The sequence below is a fragment of the Scylla paramamosain genome, chromosome 26, assembly GCF_035594125.1.
Source record: "Scylla paramamosain isolate STU-SP2022 chromosome 26, ASM3559412v1, whole genome shotgun sequence".
Taxonomy (NCBI): Eukaryota; Metazoa; Arthropoda; class Malacostraca; order Decapoda; family Portunidae; genus Scylla; species Scylla paramamosain.
The window spans coordinates 6,457,501-6,479,016 of NC_087176.1; the positions used below are offsets into that span (position 1 = coordinate 6,457,501).

At 42.3% G+C, this 21,516-nt stretch overlaps 2 long non-coding RNA genes across 2 annotated transcripts in view; one reads left to right on the forward strand and one right to left on the reverse strand.

Moving 5' to 3' along the window:
- Positions 1–21,516, forward strand: part of LOC135113646 (uncharacterized) — a 192,141-nt gene that overhangs the window by 79,176 nt on the left and 91,449 nt on the right. Inside the window, exon 2 of the long non-coding RNA XR_010274923.1 lies at positions 1,552–1,673. This is a non-coding gene — a long non-coding RNA (uncharacterized LOC135113646). The remainder of the gene's footprint in view (positions 1–1,551; positions 1,674–21,516) is intronic.
- LOC135113647 (uncharacterized) overlaps positions 1–21,516 on the reverse strand; it is a 102,114-nt gene that overhangs the window by 41,404 nt on the left and 39,194 nt on the right. The window lies entirely within an intron of this gene.

Sequence of the window (21,516 nt, forward strand, 5' to 3'; positions counted from 1 at the left end):
TACATCAGCTCATTCACGGTATTTCCTCGCGAGTTGCTGCCCAGGAACTTTGAGGTAGGGGTGATCTCGATTTGGCTTTCATTGTGATGACCAACAGTTCTCAGCACCAAAGACATTATACAATATTTTAACAAACACTTGCTTCACCTCATTAACTTCATTTCCACAAAGAAATAATATTGTGGGATTAGCCTCAATCTCATCCCTTTCATTACGATATCCAACAATTTTCATTACTAAAAGCACTATATGAGATCTTTACAAACACAGCAACTCTTCAAGTTTATTTTCACACGGGTGTCTGCTCAAGAATATTACTGTGGGATTAACCTCAATTTCCTCCCTTGCTTTGCGATAACTAATGATTCACAGAACTTCAGCCACTACACAAAATCTTTAAAAGGAAGAGAGGGAATACAGGAGCTTTCCCTTTTTTTGCTTATATAGTGTTTAGAGATGGCTGTAGAATAAAGGAGATTATGTCGAGTGGTTTGCGATTAAGGGAAGGTGTACCAGGTAACAGTCAGAGGGTTAAGTCACCAAGCTTGTGTGACGGGAAGTCATTGGTGTTAATATAGGAATCGGTTAGGCTAAATGTGCCCCGCCTATCAGTCACAAAGCAGGGATGAGGCGGTAGATAATTACAACTCATTATTGCTGAAATATGTATAGGTTTAAATAAATGTGTTCCACCAATTAGTCAGCAAGCTCTTGTGTGGCGGTGGTGTGAGGACAGTGCCTAGCCACAACTCATTAATGTTGAAATATGAACAAGTTTGGCAAAATCTGCCCCGCCTGTCTGTCACGAAGCTTTCACGTGGCAGGAATGTGAAGGAAGTGCTCATTCATAATTAATGTTCAGTCAGGAATGGGCGTGACGTAACTTGTCCTGCCAGTGTAAGTCTGGAATCTCCTGATTAACCGCAGTTACACATTTTTTAAATCATCATTATAGGATTACGAGTAGGTTATGAGTAGGTATGAAATGATAGTCCGTTGATGTAGCATGAAGAGTATTCCTGTTTATTGTGAATTGGTAAAGTCTTGTTGATGGCCCATTAATGCAGAATGACCAACATTTATTTTCTGTTATTGTCAACCGTTAAAGTCTATTGATGCTGAGTAATCAATATTTCTTTTATGCTATTCTTAATCGTTAGGTTCTTGTTGATATTCTATTGATGTGGTATGGCCATTATTTTTTTTATTATTGTTAATCATTAAACTCCTTTTTATATTTCATTGATGTAAAATTTTTATTTCTTTCAGCTGTTCTACTATTCTTAATCGTTAGACTTGTGATATTGTATTGATGTAGTATGGCCAGTATTTATTTTGTTAATCATTGAACTCCTCTCTATATTCTATTGATGTAGTATAACCAGTATTTTTTTTTTATTATTGTCATCGTAAAACTCTCCTCAGTATTCTCTTTCAAGTCTGGAAACGACAAATTTGGACAGACCTCGCTTCTGTTTTAGCATTGTTACGGTTTGTCCTTTTCATTTCCGGCGTTCCCTTTGTCTCACAGCGGCCATTTCTCTTTCTCAGCGGAAAAATACAAGTTGAAGCCCGCCACCTGAACGCCGCTGAATGGCCTGACCAGAGCGGCAGCTGTTTGAAGTACCTCCGCCCCTCCGCCGCTGCCAGGGACTGCCGCTTTTTGAGTCAAAGTAAGTGTTAGTTCTCATTCTTTTGAACTGGAATTCTTGTGGTTATTCAACATGTAATAGCTATAGGGGGTGGTACGAGAGATGTATGCAAATTGGAATTTCTATTCACCTTTTTTTTTTTTTTTTTTTTTTGGTGAATTGTTTATTTATTCATTTACTTATTTATATTTATTTATTTATTTTTATTTTATTTATTTACTTATTTATTTATTTATTTATTTATTTATTATTATTATTATTATTATTATTATTATTATTATTATTATTATTATTATTATTATTATTATTATTATTATTATTATTATTATTATTATTATTATTATTATTATTATTATTATTTATTTATTTATTTTTTTCTGGGAGTTCTTCTGGGTTGAACTCGCGTGGATATTCAGAAACACGTAATGGCCACGGTAGTTTTTCGTGCTCAAAAAGAGAAATACGTAGAAAAACTGGAACTTGATTCTTGTTGCCGTGCACTTGCAACACTCCTGATAAAGACAAGTGGTATTTCTAGCGCTTTTCAGTTGCAAGTCGCTTGGTTCAACAAGATCTCGAAAAGACTTGATCTGTGTTACTGGGGAAATATCTCGGCTCAATTCTTAATTCAGCGTATTTGCCTTTCATTGAATACGTTTGTTTCTGGTTTTGCTGAAGAGTCACATGACCATTTAAGAACATGACATAACGTGTTTCTTGGCAATCCAAGACATATATATATATATATATATATATATATATATATATATATATATATATATATATATATATATATATATATATATATATATATATATTACAATACCAGTGCTTAGCTTATGAATGTATCGATATTTGGATAGTTATCACTTATTTTTCGTACCTTTGAGTTGAAATTCGTCTGGTTATTTTCTTGATAATCTATAGAAACAAGCTGCCATATGTTGCAATATTAATGTTTAGCTGTATGGGTGTACCGGTTTTTGTATAGTTATTTTTTTTCGTTCCTTTTAAGTTTGAAGTCATCTAGATATTCCAAACAGGCTAAAGCACTGACATTTATTGCAGTGGCAGTGTTTGGCCATACGAATGTATCGGGTTTTTTGCATTGCTGCCTGTTATTTTTGGTGCCATTAATTTGAAACTCCTGCGGTTATATAAAAAATATATATATATATTGCAATACAGTGTTTAGCCATTTGAAAGCGTCGGTTTTTGTAGTTATCAGTTATTTTTTGTTCCCGTTGGGTTGAGCGTCCTGTAGTTATTCAAAACACGTAAGGGATTTGCTGGTTCGCGTTACTCACGTGGAAAAATATGCGTGAATAGCGACTCTGGTTTTTCATTCACATCGACTCGTTGCCGCTCACGATGCATCTGACAGAGGAAATAGTTTTGCCGAGCATGTGAAGGCGCGTGTCGTCATTTTGCTTGGCTTTTTATGATGCTGAGTGGCTGTCGAATACAGGAACGTGTACACACACACACACACACACACACACACACACACACACACACACACACACACACACACACACACACACACACACACACACACACACACACACACCGCGTAGTGTAGTAGTTAGCACGCTCGGCTCACAACCATGGAAGCCCGAGTTCAAATCCCGGGCGCAGCGAGGCAAATGGGCGAGCCTCTTAATGTGTAGCCCCTGTTCACCTAGCAGCAAGTAGGTACGGGATGTAACCCGAGGGGTTGCGACCTCGCTGTCCCGGTGTGTGGTCTGTCAGCGGTCTCAGTCCTACCCAAAGATCGGTCACGGTGAGCTCTGAGCTCTTTCCGTAGGGTAACGGCTGGCTGGGTGACCAGCAGAAGACCGTAGTTGAATCACACACACACACACACACACACACACACACACACACACACACACACACACACACACACACACACACACACACACACACACACACACACACACACACACACACACACACACACACACACACACACACACACACACACACACACACACACACACACACACACACACACACACATGCGCTCCAGTGTCCCCATTGTAGATAACAAGCCCGAGCATACAAGGACGCGAATCTTTCCTCTTATTCAACTTGAGATTGCTATTTTTAAGGTTGCGTCGTGGCATCATCTGTCCTCATCAGTCTCACTAAATCTGCCTCACTCACGCCGTCACTCCCGCCCAGTGGTGCCACTCCAGCCTTGACGTTTCCTTCATTATACCTCACCTCTTTCTCTCCTTAATATTTCTTTGCCTATTTTCGTAGTTTTAATTTCTTATGAGACTCAGGAGGGTTTTTTTTTTCTTTTCTTTTCTTTCTGTTTTTACTGATATTTAATATCCTTACTTATTATACTATTTTTTTTCTTATACCTCGTATTCTGTCAGTCTTCGTTTTCTCAGTTATCCACGTATTTTTTATTGATTTTTGCTCGCACACGCAAAGAAGTGCATATTTTCTTGTCTATTGTAATTTGTAAGGTATTTTGACTCGGACTTGATTTCCTTATTTCCTGTACTTTTCCCACTTATTCCTTATTATTCGGTTTCTCATTACCGCTCATAATTTCTATTGATTTTCTCTCAGAGACTCGGATTTTATTATTTTTTTCTTGTCTATTCTCTCAGTTCTAACTTTTTACTCAGATTTGCTTTCCTTACTTTGCTTTTCTTTTACATAATCTCCTTATTCACTGTTCGTTTTGTCAGGTAACTTTATATTTCCTGTTGATTTTCGTTCAAGGATTCAGAGACGTGTATATTTTCCTTACTTCCTGTACTTGTGTTTCATTTATTCTCCTTTTTTCTCTGTCTTCCTTATTTCTGTTTATGAGTTTTTTTTCACATTTATTTTATTTCGACGCATATACGCACTTCTTTTGTTAACGCCATTACCTTAAATGTTACATCTGTCATTCCTTTTTTTTTTCTAGTTTTTGTTGTTTGACGTGACCTTCGTTTTGTAAAGTATACCACAAGTCACTTCCCTCATGTATTTCTCATGTATTTCTCTGATTTTCTTTGAGATCGTTGCCAGATTTTATTATTGCACGTCTTTTTTTTTCATCTACACATTTTTTTCTCACTATATTACGTGTCGTCTCAGTGTTTTCCTCTTCTTCTTTCGTTAACCTCCTTTTCTTTTGCAATATGTTCTCCGTTATGTATTTCCATATAATTCCCCAGCTGTTTTTATTGTTAGGCTCTTTTTTTTTTTTTGTCACAGTGCTACGTGTCACCCCAGTGTCTTTTTATTGGCCCCCCCCCCCCCTCTCTCTCTCTCTCTCTCTCTCTCTCTCTCTCTCTCTCTCTCTCTCTCTCTCTCTCTCTCTCTCTCTCTCTCTCTCTCTCTCTCTCTCTCTCTCTCTCTCTCTCTCTCTCTCTCTCTCTCTCTCTCTCTCTCTCTCTCTCTCTCTCTCTCTCTCTCTCTCTCTCTTCTCACACCAATGTTTACGTTCATGTAGGTCACGTTTCCCGCGGCGTCACCTTCCCTTGGCTATTCCCAGCTCATAAATTACTTTGAATGTGACGTGGCGGTGGCAGAACATCAACATGTCAGCCTTTAATTACTCCTCACAAAGATAAAAGGCAAAAAAAAATATTGCCAGTTGGTTGCGGGGTGCTTTTTCCGAGAAGTGTTGATTTGCGAAGCCCCGGTGGTGATCCTTTTTGTGTTCTCCTAATTAAAGTATTCGGCAAGAAAGCAAGTGAAGGGAAGTGGAGAAGGGAACAACAAGGAGAAGAGGTGAGGCGATGTGAGCGAGCGATGAGCAAAAAATAGAAGCGTTCATTTTCAGCGTGGAAATAGCTAGAAGGAAGGGAGAAGAGAGGGAGAGAGGGGTGAGAAGGTAAGAAAAGAGAGGAAGAGAAGGTAAGAGAAGAGAGGAAGAAAGCAGGGAAGAGAAAAGAGGTAGAGAAGGGAAGAGAAGAGAGGAGGAAAGAAAGAAAGAGAAGAGAAGAAAAGAGAAAGGAAGATAAGAGAGGAGGAAAGAAGGGAAGAGAAAAGAGGGAAGAGAGGGAGAGAAGGGATGAAAAGAGAGAGGGAGAAGGGAAGAAAAGAGAAAGAGAGAAGGGAACGCAAGAGAAGAGAGAAGGGAAGAGAGCAAAAAAGAAGGGAAGAGAAAAGAGGAAGAGAGAAGGGAAGAGAAGAAAGGAAGAGAAAATGGAAGAGAAGAGAGGAAGAGAGAATGGAAGAGAAGAAAAGAAAAGGGAAGAGAAAAGAGGAGAAAGAGGGGAAGAGAAGAGAAGAAGAGAAAAAGGAAGAGAAGAGAGGAAGAGAAAAGGAAAGAGACGATAGTGAGAGGGAAAGAGTAGGGAAGAAAAGAGAGGGATAGAAGGGAAGAAAAAGATGGAAGAGAATACAAAGGAATACAAAGGAAAGCCAAACAGCAACAGACCTTTTGGTCCTTGCAAGGCTGTTTGGTAACTACTTCTAACTAGCTACAGGGAAGAGAGACAGGACAGCATAGCAGAAGGCTCCTCCTCACCCACCACTCCCTCCAGCTTGCGCTGGCATAGAAATAGTTGGGAAAAGTACCATGCAGTATGGAAAAACTGACATGGAAATTTTCATAGGAAAGAATGAAAGGAAGTTCTACTATTCACCCTACGGTGAACTCTATACGCTTATCTGAAAGTTAATACAAGTTATATTAAAACTGGTGTCTGTAGAATAAGAGTTTATTAGTGAATTTAGTAATTATTCGGACAAGAAGAGAGCTTGTTGGGGATTTGCTTTTAAATATTTGTCTTTTATTTTTGAATGATTCAATAGTATTGGTGTTCACAATTTCTGCAGGAAGTTTATTCCATATATTTACTATACGATTAAAGAAAAAAATGTTTGGCCTCGTGGGATTTAAAACGTTTGGGTATAATCTTGAATCAATTATTTCTTGTTAGGTTAGAATGATCAATGGTAAAATATTTATGTGCATGGTAAAATATTTATGTGCATAAGAGAGGAAGAGAAGGGAAGAGAAGAGAAGAAAAGAGAAGGGAAGATGAGAGGAAGAGAATGGAAGAGAGGAAGAGAGAAGGGAAGAAAAGAGAGAGAGAGAAGGGAAGAGAAGAAGAGAGAAGGGGAGAAAAAAGAGGAAGAGAGAAGGGAAGCGAGTAAGAGAAAATGGAAGAGAAGAGAAAGGACGAGAGAAAGTAAGAGAACAAGAAGAATAGAAAAGGGAAGAGAAGAGGAAAAGTGAAGAGAAAGGAACAGAAAAGGGAAGAGAAGAAAGGAAGAAAAGAGAGGAAGAGAAAAGGAAAGAGAAGTGAGAAAAAGGAAGAGAAGAGAGGAAAAGGGAAGAGGAGAGGAAAAGGGAAGGGAAGAGAGGAAGAAAAAAGGCAAAAGAAAAGGGAAGAGAAGATAGCGAGAGAGAGAGAGAGAGAGAGAGAGAGAGAGAGAGAGAGAGAGAGAGAGAGAGAGAGAGAGAGAGAGAGAGAAACTGACACTGAAAGAAGATTAAGACTAACAGGTGGGAAAAAAAAATAGATGACGAACAGAAATAAAATAAGCTTCAGAAAACTCGTGTCATAGAAATTACTAAATATGGAACTTTTTGATACTGGAAGGAAGCTTAATGGAGTGTGACAAGAGGCAGGCGAAGGCTGTGAGGAGGGAACGTAAATGGAGGAGCATATAATGAAAGAAATTGGATCGGACAGATGACAAAAACATGGACTTCCAGGAGGGGGAAAAAAAAAAAAAAAGCAGGATGATGATGTCGATTACAAGTGAAGTACCGAGAGAGAGAGAGAGAGAGAGAGAGAGAGAGAGAGAGAGAGAGAGAGAGAGAGAGAGAGAGAGAGAGAGAGAGAGAGATACCCTAAATAACAAAACTAACAAATATCCTCATGACCTCCCTAAAAAAAAAAAAAAAAAAAAAATCCATTAATTTCAACAACCAACCCCTCAATTTACATTCACTTCCCTTTAATAATCTCCTAGCAGCCTGTAATGACCTTCCCTCATTACCCAGTCACCACAAAAGCGACCCAAAGACCAGGTTCAGATAAGGTTCCCAAGAAGAGCCTCCTCGTGTAACCCTTTGATATTAATTGATGGCAGTTTTCTCTCCGCCCAACCACTCCCGCGTCTCAGTACAAGGTTTTCCCCTCTGATGTGTGAACAGAACCTTGCCTGATCTCTTCTGTCTGTGTTGTCTGTATTCTGAAGCCGTGGTTGATTCGAGTGACTTTGAGAATCTGACTTACACGTGCATGCAAACACACACAGGGACACACGCACTCACAAACACACCCACGTACAAGCACACACACGCACACACGGACACAAGCACACAAAAGTTTATGTTGGGGTAAAGTTTACACGAAGACTGGACAACACAGGCTTAACACACACACACACACACACACACACACACACACACACACACACACACACACACACACACACACACACACACACACACACATATACGCGCGCGCGCGCGCGCGTTACGTAACATACGAGTAAGAAGAGTATTAATTAATTTTTACTCGAGTCTCCAATAAAAAGAAGAGAAACTGGAATAGAAAGGAAGGTAACAAGTACACCATCAACTTCACCCCCACCTGACTGGAAGATATAGAAACAAATGCAACGTAAGAAAAAAAAAAGAAAAACAAGATTAAATAAAATTGAAGCTCAGAACCCAATACTTTCTACCTCGATATTTCCTTTTTTTCCTTCTCTCCTTTCTTTCTTTTTTTCCTTTTTTTTTCTTTTTTTCTTTTTTTTTTTTTTTTTTTTTGGTGGGGACTGAGGCAACACGTGGGCATGCAGTATAAAAGGGAACAAGGTGCAAACGTGTGTATTGGCGTGTAGACAACCCACACTGGATATTGCATGGTGGTGTTTTTGCCTTTCCTGCTTTGTACAGTCGAAATGTTCTCAAAAGGTTCTCTCATAGCTTGGAGTAACGAGAGATTTTGAACAGAGTAGAGAGACGAACTGGGGCAGAAGAGACAATTTACCAAAGACCCAACTGTTGTGTGCCTCTCCTGCTCTACAGTCAAAATAGTCCCAAAAGGTTTCTCATAACTCAGAGTAACGAGAGAGATCCTGCAGCTAAGGGTAGAGAAACGAATTGTGGTGTAAGTTACGTGATGCATCAAACAGTTCAGGTAGTCGTTCTTCAGAAGCAAGGGTGTAGTACAGACGTCCACACAGCTTGATAACACTGTCTACATATTTAAACGAAGGACGAGTTGGAGCGCAAGAGTCACAGAGTTTGTCAAAGACCTACACTTAATTATTCTCTGGAAACAAGTCATTGCGCATAAACAGAATACCGTCTTCATATTTAATCGAATGACGTGTTAGATGCAAGTCACACAATTTCCCAGATTTAGACTTACACCTTCACTACAAACAAGGCATGGTGCACACACACACACACACACACACACACACACTCGATAATACAGTCTTCATATTTAACCGAAAGACGAGTTAAATACAATAGTCTCGCATTTTGCCGAGGTCCTCAAATTAGTCGTTCCTGAGATACAAGGTATAGCACAGAAATGTACTTGATGGAAGTTTTGTGTAGAGATAGAGATAATATTTATACATGCATTCATGTTTCCCATGTAAGAGAGCGTCTGGCCAAGGGAAACGAAACTGTTTAGAAAAAATATGATTAAGAAAAAAAAATGACGAAGGTTCCAGCCCCTAAAGAAGACATTCTGAAGGCAAGCGCAAAACTACATGGAGCTCTTGAAACACACACACACACACACACACACACACACACACACACACACACACACACACACACACACACACACACACACACACACACACACACACACACACACACACACACACACACACATCTATTCAGAACCTTAAGATAAACAGAGACTTTTTTTTTATTTTTATGTTGGAGGGACACTGGCCAAGGGCAACAAAAATCCAATAAAAAAAAAAAAGCCCACTGAGATGCCAGTCCCATAAAAGGGTCCAAAGCGTTAGTAAAAAATTGAAGGATAAGTGTCTTGAAACGTCCCTCTTGAAGAAATTCAAGTCATAGGAAGATGGAAATACAGAAGCAGGCAGGGAGTTCCAGAGTTTACCAGAGAAAGGGATGAATGACTGAGAATACTGGTTAAGTCTTGCATTAGAGAGGTGGACAGAATAGGGGTGAGAGAAAGAAGAAAGTCTTGTGCAGCGAGGCCGTGGGAGGAGGGGAGGCATGCAGTTAGCAAGATCTGAAGAGCAGTTAACATGAAAATAGCGGTAGAAGACAGCTAGAGATGCAACATTGCGCCGATGAGAGAGAGGCTGAAGACAGTCAGTTAGAGGAGAGGAGCTGATGAGACGAGAAACTTTTGATTCCACCCTGTCTAGAAGAGCGGTGCGAGTGGAACCCCCAGACATGTGAAGCATACTCCATACATGGACGGATAAGGCCCTTGTACAGAGTTAGCAGTCGGGGAGATGAGAACAACTGGCGGAGACGTCTCAGAACGCCTAACTTCATAGAAGCTGTTTTAGCTAGAGATGAGATGTGAAGTTTCCAGTTTAGATTATAAAAGGACAGACCGAGGATGTTCAGTGTAGAAGAGGGGGGCAATTAAGTATCATTGAAGAAAAGGGGATAGTTGTCTGGAAGGTTGTGTCAAGTTGATAGATGGAGGAATTGAATTTTTGAGGCATTGAACAATACCAAGTTTGCTCTGCCCCAATCAGAAATTTTAGGGAGATCAGAAGTCAGGCGTTCTGTGGCTTCCCTGCGTGAAATGTTTACTTCCTGAAGGGTTGGACGTCAGTGAAAAAACGTGGAAAATTGCAGGGTGGTATCATCAGCGTAGGAGTGGAAAGGACAAGAAGTTTGGTTAAGAAGGTCATTGATGAATAATAAGAAGAGAGTGGGTGACAGGACAGAACCCTGGGGAACACCACTGTTAATAGATTTAGGAGAAGAACAGTGACCGTTTACCACAACAACAATAGAACGGTCAGAAAGGAAACTTGAGGTGAAGTTACAGAGAGAAGGATAGAATCCGAAGTAGGGTAGTTTGTAAATCAAAGCTTTGTTACAGACTCTGTCAAAAGCTTTTTAATTGTCTAAGGCAACAGGAAAAGTCACCAAAATCTCTAAAAGAGGATGACCAAGACTAAGTAAGGAAAGCCAGAAGATCACCAGTAGAGCGGCTTTGACAGAACCCATACTGGCGATCAGATAGAAGGTTGTGAAGTGATAGATGCTTAAGAATCTTCCTGTTGAGGATAGATTCAAAAACTTTAGATAGGCAGGGACGGTAGTTTGAGGGATTAGAACGGTCATCCTTTTTTAGGAACAGGCTGAATGTAGGCAAAGTTCCAGCAAGAAGGAAAGGTAGATGTTGACAGACAGAGCTGAAAGAGTTTGACTAGGGAAGGTGCAAGCATGGAGACACAGTTTCGGAGAACAATAGGAGGGAACCCATCAGGTCCATAAGCCTTCCGAGGCTTTAGGCCAGCGAGGGCATGGAAAACATCATTGTGAAGAATTGTAATAGCTAGCATGAAGTAGTTAGAGGGTGGAGGAGAGGAAGGAACAAGCCCAGAGTCGTGCAAGGTAGAGTTTTTAGCAAGGATTTGAGCGAAGAATTCAGCTTTAGAAATAGATGTGATAGCAGTGGTGCCATCTGGTTGAAATAAATGAGGGAAAGAAGAAGAAGCAAAGTTATTGTAGATATTTTTGGCTAAATGCCAGAAGTCACGAGGGGAGTTAGATCTTGAAAGATTTTGACTTTTTCTGATAATGAAGGAGTTGGAGAACAGAGTTGGCATGGTTTCGGACAGAGATTGGCACGAGATTCTGGTGATAGAAGGCTTAAGTACCTTTTGTGGGCAACCTCTCTATCATGTATAGCACGAGAACAAGCTGTGTTAAACCAATGTTTGGAAGGTTTAGGTCGAGAAAAAGAGTGAGGAATGTACGCCTCCATGCCAGCCACTGTCACCTCTGTTATGCACTCGGCACACAGAGACGGGTCCCTGACACGGAAGCAGTAGTCATTCCAAGGAAAATCAGCAAAATACCTCCTCAGGTCCCCCCAACTAGCAGAGGCAAAACGCCAGAGGCACCTTCGCTTAGGGGGATCCTGAGGAGGGATTGGAGCGATAGGACAAGATACAGAAGCGAGATTGTGATCGGAGGAGCCCAACGGAGAAGAGAGGGTGACAGCATAAGCAGAAGGATTAGAGGTCAGGGAAAGGTCAAGAATGTTGGGCGTATCTCCAAGACGGTCAGGAATACGAGTAGGGTGTTGCACCAATTGCTCTAGGTCATGGAGGATAGCAAAGTTGAAGGCTAGTTCACCAGGATGGTCAGTGAAGGGAGAGGAAAGCCAAAGCTGGTGGTGAACATTGAAGTCTCCTAGAATGGAGATTTCTGCAAAATGGAAGTCAGAATGTGCTCCATTTTGGAAGTTAAAGAATTTCTTATAGTCGGAGGAGTTCGGTGAGAGGTATACAGCACAGATAAATTTAGTTTGAGAGTGACTCTGTAGTCGTAGCCAGATGGTAGAAAATTCGTAAGATTCAAGAGTGTGGGCACGAGAGCAGGTTAAGTCGTTGCGCACATAAACGCAACATCCAGCTTTGGATCGAAAATGAGGATAGAGAAAATAGGAGGGAACAGAAAAAGGGGCTACTGTCAGTTTCCGCAGACACCTGAGTTTCAGTGAGGAAAAAAATGAGGTTTAGTAGAGGAGAGGTGGTGTTCTACAGATTGAAAATTAGATCTTAGACCGCGAATGTTGCAGAAGTTAATGAAATAAAAAGTTGAGGGGCGGTGTCAAGACACTTAGGGTCGTCGTCAGAAGGGCATTCCGACCTGGGGATATTTGTGGTCCCCTCCCCCAGATGGGGACTCCGAGGCTGGTGTAGGAGTCACCATGATAAATTTGAAATTTTGAGTAAAGGGTGGGTGTGTTATTAGGTGCTTGTAGAGGAGGAAGAGAGTTGTGTGGAGGAAGAGAGTTGTCTTTAGAGGGCAGGCTGTGACTGCCCCTTGTGTTGTGAGACACAAGGGGAAACGTTCAGTGAGGTCACAGCTGGGTTTAATGATAAGTTCACAGCACCCCCGGATCCAGTGCTTTAGACCTCACTGGGAGTAATTATCGTTTCGGCAGGTGCCTACTGCCTCCTCCTCTCTCACACACACACACACACACACACACACACACACACACACACACACACACACACACACACACACACACACACACACACACACACACACACACACACACACACACACACACACACACACACACACATGAACTTAAAGCAAAATTCACGTGGTTTCAGTAGTTTCCGCTTCCTGCCCAAACCTGTCAGGCAGCAAGGAGTCTCCGGGTGCTGGACTTGTAAGGCTTGGCTGCCCCTTATCCCTGCTCCGCGGGTCACACTGGCCTCTGTGTGTAAGCTGTGGGCGGTGAAGTGGAGCGGGCCAATCACCGCCTCATTACTATAAGCTCGTGGCCTTATTGGCTGATTCGTGGTGTGTTCTGTAGCGTGGAGGGAAATGTGGGGAAGGATGTGGAGTGGAGATGGTTTAGGTGGATAGTGGACGGGAGGTGGAGAATGTGGAGGAGATAGGAAGTTTAGAGGAGGCAGAAGAAGGGAGAAGGATGTGGAAAAATTGCAGTTTAGATGAATGTGGAAGAGGGAAGTAAAAGAATATGGATAAGAATGAGAGAAGGAAAAGAAGATGTGGAGGAGAGATGGAATTTATAGAAGATAGAAGAAAGAAGTAAAGGAAGACGTGGAGGAGAGAAGGTGTTTAGAGAAGACAGAAGAAAGAAAGAAGGATGTGAAGGGAAGAAGAAGGAAATAGAGGAGAAAGGATTTAGAGAAGGCAGAAAAAGGAAGTAGAAGGAGGAGGAAATAGAATTTACTGAAGGCAGAAGAGGAAAGGAGGAGGAGGAGGAGGAAGAGGAGGAGGTGGAGAAGATGTGAGACTTTGAGAGGAGGCAGGAGATGGAGTAGGGTGGATTATGAGACAGAAGGTGGAGGAGGGAGGATTTAGCGGATGAAGAAAGTAGAGGTGGTGGAGGAGAAGGAAGGGAGGAGGTGGAGAAAAGATAAGGATTTGGGGGAGAAAGAATGTGAAAACGGCTGGAGATGGAGGAGATGGGAAGAGAAAGAGGGGGAGAGGGAGTAGGTGGAAGAGGCCGGGGAAGAGAAAGGGGTGGAAGTGAAGATGGGAAATGGAGGAGGAGGAGGAGGAGAAGGAGGAGTGGCTCTATGGTTCGTGAATGTCTGTTTGGAAGACTTGCATTCTCTCTCTCTCTCTCTCTCTCTCTCTCTCTCTCTCTCTCTCTCTCTCTCTCTCTCTCTCTCTCTCTCTCTCTCTCTCTCTCTCTCTCTCTCTCTCTCTCCAATACCCAGCCTTCCCTTAATGGCGGTTCAAGCTTCCTGAATATTCCTGTGTTAGCTTCTTTCTCTCTGTACTTTTGCCTCACCACGCTCCTGCCTGCGCCCAAGCACCGATACATCACGCGCGGGAATAAGCAGGTGTGGGAATTGCATTATGGAACGTGTCGTGTTGGGGTTAAGTGCAGGTGGTGGTGGTGGTGGTGGTGGTGGTGGTGGTGATAGTGGTGGTGGTGGTGGTGGTGGTGATTTTTGTGGTGGTGGTATTTTATCATGCATTGTTGGGTTAGGTTAGGTTAGTGGTGGTGGTTGTGGTGGTTAGGTTAGGTTATGCCTTGTTAGGTTAGGTTAGTGGTGGTTAGGTTAGGTTATGCTATGTGATGTGATGGTGGTGGTGGTGTCCATGGTAACGGTGGTGGTAGTGGTGGTGGTGTTGGCGGTGGTGGTGACGTGTTATGCAGGCTGGGGAGAGAAACTAATGTACCTTGACTAGGCTGCTGGAAATTGACCCTTCAGCCGAGCAGTCCCTTCCAGCCCTTTCCAGTCCTCTCCTCGAATCTGCATTATCACAGACCCATTCTACTCTCCCTTACTCTCTCCCTCTCTCTGTGCGTGCATCCTTTGTCAGCTCTCTCCACCCTTAGTCCTATTTCTATTTCACTTCGTTCTAACCTCTTTGTTTATCGTCCACCTCTCTTTTTTTCATTTCCCCCCCCTTTTTTTTTTGTCATTCATGCATCCCCTATCGTGTTTCTATTCTCTCTCATCCTTCCTACTTTTATTCCTTTCTTTGTTTTCGTTTGTGTCTATATAATCTATACCACCCACGTTTTTTCATTCCTTTTCTTATTCATACATTCTCCTATCGTAGTTTTATCCTTATTTTTATCTTTTCTTCATTCTTTTTGTACTCCTGTTCCTTCTATTTCTCTGCTTACTCGTTCGTATCTATAATTTATACTACCCACTTTTTGTTTTCATTCCTTTTCTTATTCCTACATCTCCGTATCGAATTTATATCCTTATTTCTATCGTTTCTTTATTCTTTCCCTACTCCTATTCCTTCTGTTTTTCCTCCTCTTTGTTCGTGTCCATACCATCCACCTTTTTTTGTATTCCTTTTCTTATTCATGTTCCTTTTCTTATTCATGCACCCCCGTATCGTATTTCTACCCTTATTTCTATTTTTTCGTCATTTTCTACTCGCATTCCTTTTTCCTCCTCTTCGTTTGTGTCTATAATGTAGATCACCCACGTGCTTTTCTCATTCTTTCATTCCCAGTTACACACTCCACTGGCTTTCCTACACTTTTCGCAGTCCTCTCATGTTTATGTCACCTCGTACATGTCGCTGGCCTGTATCGAACACCTCGTAAGTCTTCTCATTCCCTTATTTTTCCGCACCCTTACCCTTCTTCTTACTCTCACCACGACTTAAAATCACTCCATCGGTTCTTCATGACACCTCACACCTCGATCGTTACTTTATTTTTAGTCACGCGCGTCGCTCCACAACAGTCTCCTCTCGACGTTTCCTTAGAGGGTTGGCGCCATGTACGAGTCTCCTCCAGTTGTTTCTGTCTCTTGTATCTTCCTCTGTGACTCCCATCCTTTGCAGTTCTACAGTAATTCCATCCTCAATCTCTCTTTCTGTCTTCCCCACTTTCGTCCTCCCTCAGCTCGTTTTCTCCATGCTCTTTTAATCGATTCCTGGTCTTCTTTTCTTAATACGTGACCAAACATCTATTTTTTATCTTATCACTTCCTTAATGCATTCCACTTCTCTCCTCTCCACACTCGGGCATGTAGTCTTTAAGTCCGTGTACGCTTCTGCTGCTGGTGGTGTTGGCAGGGGCGAGTCTCAAGCCAGACTCTCGTTACCACCCAACACTCCTCCCTGCTTTGTGTGTCGAGGGTGTGCTGGCGTCCGTGAAGTGCTCTGGGTCTGCTCTGGGAATCTGGCAGTGTGAGGAAAAGGTGACGGAGCGAACAAGGGGGGGAGTGGTTTAGATTCTGTCCTTTATCCTTGTTGCAGTGCGTGAGTGGAGGATGTTTGTGTACGTGTACGTGGGTGTGTGGGTACGGAAGTGTGATTGGAGTGGTAGGTAAGGGTGAGGGGAGTGTGCAAAGGGAAGGGAGGGTGGGAGGGGGTAAGGGAAGCTGTAAAGGGAAGGAGAGAGTCGATTGTTGAGTGAGTGAGGGAAGAGGAGGGTTTGGGAATAGGAGGGTGAAGGGAAAGGAATGTTCTGGGAGGACTATGAAGGGAGAGAGGCAGAATAGGAAGAGAGTATTAGGGGCAGATGAGGTTGAGGGAAAAGAAGAGAGTACGTGGGCAGAGAAGAGGGAAAAATGTTGGGAAAGGGAGAAGAAAATAGAGAAAAAAAAGTAGGAGAGACAGACAGATAGACAGACAGAAAGACCTTGAGGGAAGAAGACGAAGGAGGAGAAGCAAGAGGAGGAAGTTCTTATTTTTGTTTTGGCGACTCAGTTTTTGCAAGTTTGTCTCCGCGTGGGCTGAAATGAAATGAGGCCGTGCATAAATAGTGCCACGCTGAACCGAAAGTGCCGCTTAGCGAGTCCTCCATCCCAACACTCGTGCATATATTAAGATCATTTGAATATTAAGCCAACGAAGCTGAATATTTAATGAAGCGAGTGGTTATCTGTTTCCTAGGTTTGCTTTTAATATGAGTTTCATAAGTAATATCACTTCCACTCTCTCTCTCTCTCTCTCTCTCTCTCTCTCTCTCTCTCTCTCTCCTCTCTCTCTCTCTCTCTCTCTCTCTCTCTCTCTCTCTCTCTCTCTCTCTCTCTCAATTGTTCTCTTGCTCTCTAGTTCACTCGCTTACTCACTCACTCTCTTACTCATTTACTCGCTTACTCTCTCACTCAAACGCTTACTTGCTCAAGCACTTACTTTCTCACTTGCTCCCTAATTCCCTCGCTCAGTTACCCACTTGCCCACTCGCCGCTCACTTGCCAACGTAGCGAAATAACTTGAATGTTTTCGTGACTCAATGTTTTCTTTGTGTGAGCGTGGCGTGAAAATCGTCAGCGAAGAAAAGGAAGGAAAAATTTTTATGAAAAGGTCTAGTTTGGTTTCAGGAATGTGCTGTGACTGAGGCCTTGAGATGAAGGGTGGGGGACTCTCTCTCTCTCTCTCTCTCTCTCTCTCTCTCTCTCTCTCTCCTCTCTCTCTCTCTCTCTCTCTCTCTCTCTCCTCTCTCTCTCTCTCTCTCTCTCTCTCTCTCTCTCTCTCTCTCTCTCTCTCTCTCTCTCTCTCTCCCTTTACTATTATACTTCACTTTCTTTTTTTTTTCCTTTTATATTTTCCATTCCTCCTCCTCCTCCTCCTCCTCCTCCTCCTCCTCCTCCTCCTCCTCCTCCTCCTCCTCCTCCTCCTCCTCCTCCTGCTCTTCCCTCTTTCATTACGTTTCCTCTCCCTCTCCTCTCACTGCTCTCACTGACTCATCTCGACCAGCAGTGAGTCAGTATAGAATCGTATTATTTTTCCGCTCCCTTCTTTTACTTGTGTAGTTTTTCCTGTCTCTCTTCCTCTCTCCCCATCCCCCTCCACCCACCACCAGCCCCCACCAGCCCCTCAGCCTTCATATCTCGCCAGCACGCTAAGCCAAAACAGAAGGTTCAAGAGTGGCAGTCTATTATTCCCTTAAGAGTGAGTGTCAATCTGCCGGGCTTACACCTCAGGCTTACCGTCCTTCCTTCACCTCCCTTGCCGCCTCGCCGTCTTGCCTCCTGCCGCCACACACCTGTGACGGCCTGTTTGTTCGCCCTGTCACCGCCTCTCCGCGCGCCCTAGGATCAACTGAAGTTCTGAATTCTGCCGCTGAAAGAATCATTTGTGGAGTTCTCTGCCGCGTCTTCAGCAGAGTGATGAGGTGGTGGTGGTGGTGGTGGTGGATTTGGGATTATGTGTGTTGTAAAGATTTTTTTTTCTTTTTGAGGGTTGACTTTCTTACATGGTTTGTGGTATATTGTAGGGTAGGAAGTATGAAACGAATTTTTTTTTTTGTGTGTGTGGTTTTGAGTGTTTTGAGGAGGTATGAGTTGTATTGCACTTTAGAAGATTTTAAACGTAAACATGTTGTTGTTGTTGTTGTTGTTGTTGATGATGTCTGAAAAATTTTGCATTTATTGTAGATTAGAAAGTTGAAATGGTTTTCTTTCTTTTTCTTTCTTTCTTTTTTTTTTTTTAATAGTTTAGTACAATGTGCAGTACACATTGCTTATGGGTGACGGATTGATTTCAACTCGGAGATGTTTGCTAAGGAAATAACCACTTTGGTTAACTTACGTGACCGATTATGGAGAGAAACAACAATAATTTCTTTCAACACCATTATGACACACGAGGCATAACCCTTTCTTTTAGACACTAACACATTATACACTAAACCACTCGTACCTTATGACCACACTTAAAACAACCCTCTGCATTACATAGCCCATGCATGAGCCGGTATGTACAATGTCTAAAGTTAACCAGTAACCTTGATCATGGACAGAAATTTCCCCCTTTTTTTTACCCACCACCACCACCACCACATATTGCTAAACCACTCGTACCTTATGAATACATTTAAAACCAACAGTGCAGTACATAATCCATCACAAGTCAATACCTACAGTGGCTTTAATCAGTCTCCTTCAGTCCCCTTCATCGCCGCCTCTATAACCAGAGAAGCAGTAGGAGGCTTGTAATCTTAGTAATCCCAGTGGTTCCCCGCCCTTATTGTCCTTCATTCCGGCCCCTAATGAAGCGAGGGAGCAGCTGACCATGGATTCTAAGAAGTTATAACTACAATCCACGAACTGGTTGGGTATTCGAGGGCCCGAGATTACAATAGTGTGTGTGTGTGTGTGTGTGTGTGTGTGTGTGTGTGTGTGTGTGTGTGTGTGTTTGGTGGTAGTAGGTGCAGGGAGGCGGTATGGGTGTCTGTTTGATGGTGCTTTTGGTGTTAGTGTTTGTGTGTGTGTGTGTGTGTGTGTGTGTGTGTGTGTGTGTGTGTGTGTGTGTGTGTGTGTGTGTGTGTGTGTGTGTGTTTGCGTGGCGTTTAGAATTTTTTTTTTTTTGTGGTTGTGTCTGTTATTTTTATTTTTTTTATTTATTTATTTTTATTATTTTTTTTATAGTTATTTGGGTTGAGGGGACTACGCGCACGCATACACTCTCCTCCCACCCCTTTCTCTCTCTCTCTCTCTCCTCTCTCTCTCTCTCTCTCTCTCTCTCTCTCTCTCTCTCTCTCTCTCTCTCTCTCTCTCTCTCTCTCTCTCTCTCTCTCTCTCTCTCTCTCTCTCTCTCTCTCTCTCTCTCCTCACACACACACACACACACACACACACACACACACACACACACACACACACACACACACACACACACACACACACACACACACACACACACACACACACACACACACACACACACACACACTAGTAATTTTCCTCTCTCACCTCACCTGCTTCAGAAACTCAAGTAACCATCATTTATTTACAGAACCTTGCTTATAAAATGACTCACCCACACAGAGCAAAGAATCACCTACAATTTTCTACTCCTATACAATATGCATTCCTTATTTCCTCAGAAGCGGCCATATTTTCACCCTCTGCCTTCCACTTTTCGCGGTATAAACTCGCTGTCACCATTGTAAGTCAGTGTCCTGTTCGGGGAAGAGCAGACCGTTCCTTTAAAACTGCAGCGTGATAGACTGGAAGGAAGAGAGAGAGAGTGAGAGAGAGAGAGAGAGGGAGGGAGAATCATAAGGTTTCATGTTTTTTACTGAAGCAAGTCAGCGTCATTTCCAGGGAAGTGTGAGTCTTTTCTCCAGGAGTTCAATGTGATCTGAGGATCGCGGCGTGCAGGCGTGAGGTGTGTGTCAGCTGAGTGCCGAGGCCTTGGGGAGGAGGTGTCAGGAAGGCAAGGACTTGTTCAAGGGAATGCATCAAGAGGCGGGGCTGTGGACTAGTTATGCGCGTGTGAGGGGTTTGGCAGGGCTTGTGAAGAGGAGGAAGGTACTGGAGCAGGGGAACCATTTATTACTTCAGGCTTTCAATTACGGTTTACTGCACCATAGATAAGACTGGGCAATATTGTGAAACACTTCCGACCGCATCTCCACTACTTTCGAAAGGCTCTTGTTGAAGTTACAGGGGTTTTTAAGCGTGTTTCTTGTGGTTCTAATTACAGACCAACAAAATTTCTGCGTTATTGGCACGTCTAGAGAACCCGATTAATCATCTTTGAAAATAGTTGTGTGAGAGAACAAAGTGTTTCAGAATACGGGCCTTTACCTGCTTGGGTGTATCAGCTGTCCACTCCGAGTGATAAAAAAGATACCTTCTATACACACAAGACAACATCAGCACGTGTACGTAGCACAGCTTAACACTTGCTCTGAGGCTGAGCTTGGAGGCCACCTTTGCCGCAGCCTTCTCAGTACGCTACAAAATATAGATAAACATTAAATTAAAAAGAAGTCTTTTTAGTTATTTTTAAAACTAGGCTTAATAAATACATGCAACAAAATTTCAAATGTAGTCGTAGAGCAGCCATGCAACACTGTATTGCATTTATGTATTTTTGTAACAAGATTAATGGTTACCGTTTCCTTTAATTATTATGTGTCTTGATTGTATTAAATTCTAATAATTTTTCTTTGCTTTTTTGTTTATTTTTTTATTTTAATGTTTATTTTTCTGTCCACTTTCTGTGCCAACTGAGAATAACCGTTGTAACGATGGAAATAAAATTTTGAATACTCTCTCTCTCTCTCTCTCTCTCTCTCTCTCTCTCTCTCTCTCTCTCTCTCTCTCTCTCTCTCTCTCTCTCTCTCTCTCTCTCTCTCTCTCTCTCTCTCTCTCTCTCTCTCTCTCTCTCCGTTGCACACTTCTATATTGCTTTTATTCCCTGCAGGACAATTATCTTTAGTGTTTTGGAATATTTAGGAGTAACATTCCTCCCTCGCCAGTTTTTTCTGCCAGTATATGAGCAGCGTCTCTTTCTAAATCAACTCCTTGTCTTCCCTGCACTTTATTGCGTTCACTATTGCAATTACAACAGCAATTCCCAGTTTACAATTTATTTATGCGTTCCCATTCCATTATTCCTTTTGTGAGTGATTTTTTTTTTTTTTTTTTTTTTTGTTGAGAATTCCCTCCATTCCCACATATTCGTACGGACGTTGTGCTTCTTCCTTCACTTTTTTTTCTCTCCCTTCCTCAGGTTTCCTTCATTTCACTCCCTCTCTTTATATTTACTTACACCTTTCTCAATTTACTCCGTCATATTATTTCGTTCCTCCATTTATCTGCCTCTGGGTCCCTATCTCTTTTCTTTATTATCTTCTCTCTTCTTCCTTCTCTTCCTCCGTCCCTCCCTTCCTCCATCTCTTTTCCATCTTCCTTGTGTTCTTTTTATTCCTTGGTTTACTTCGTTGTATTTAATTCTTTCATATTTCTCTACGTA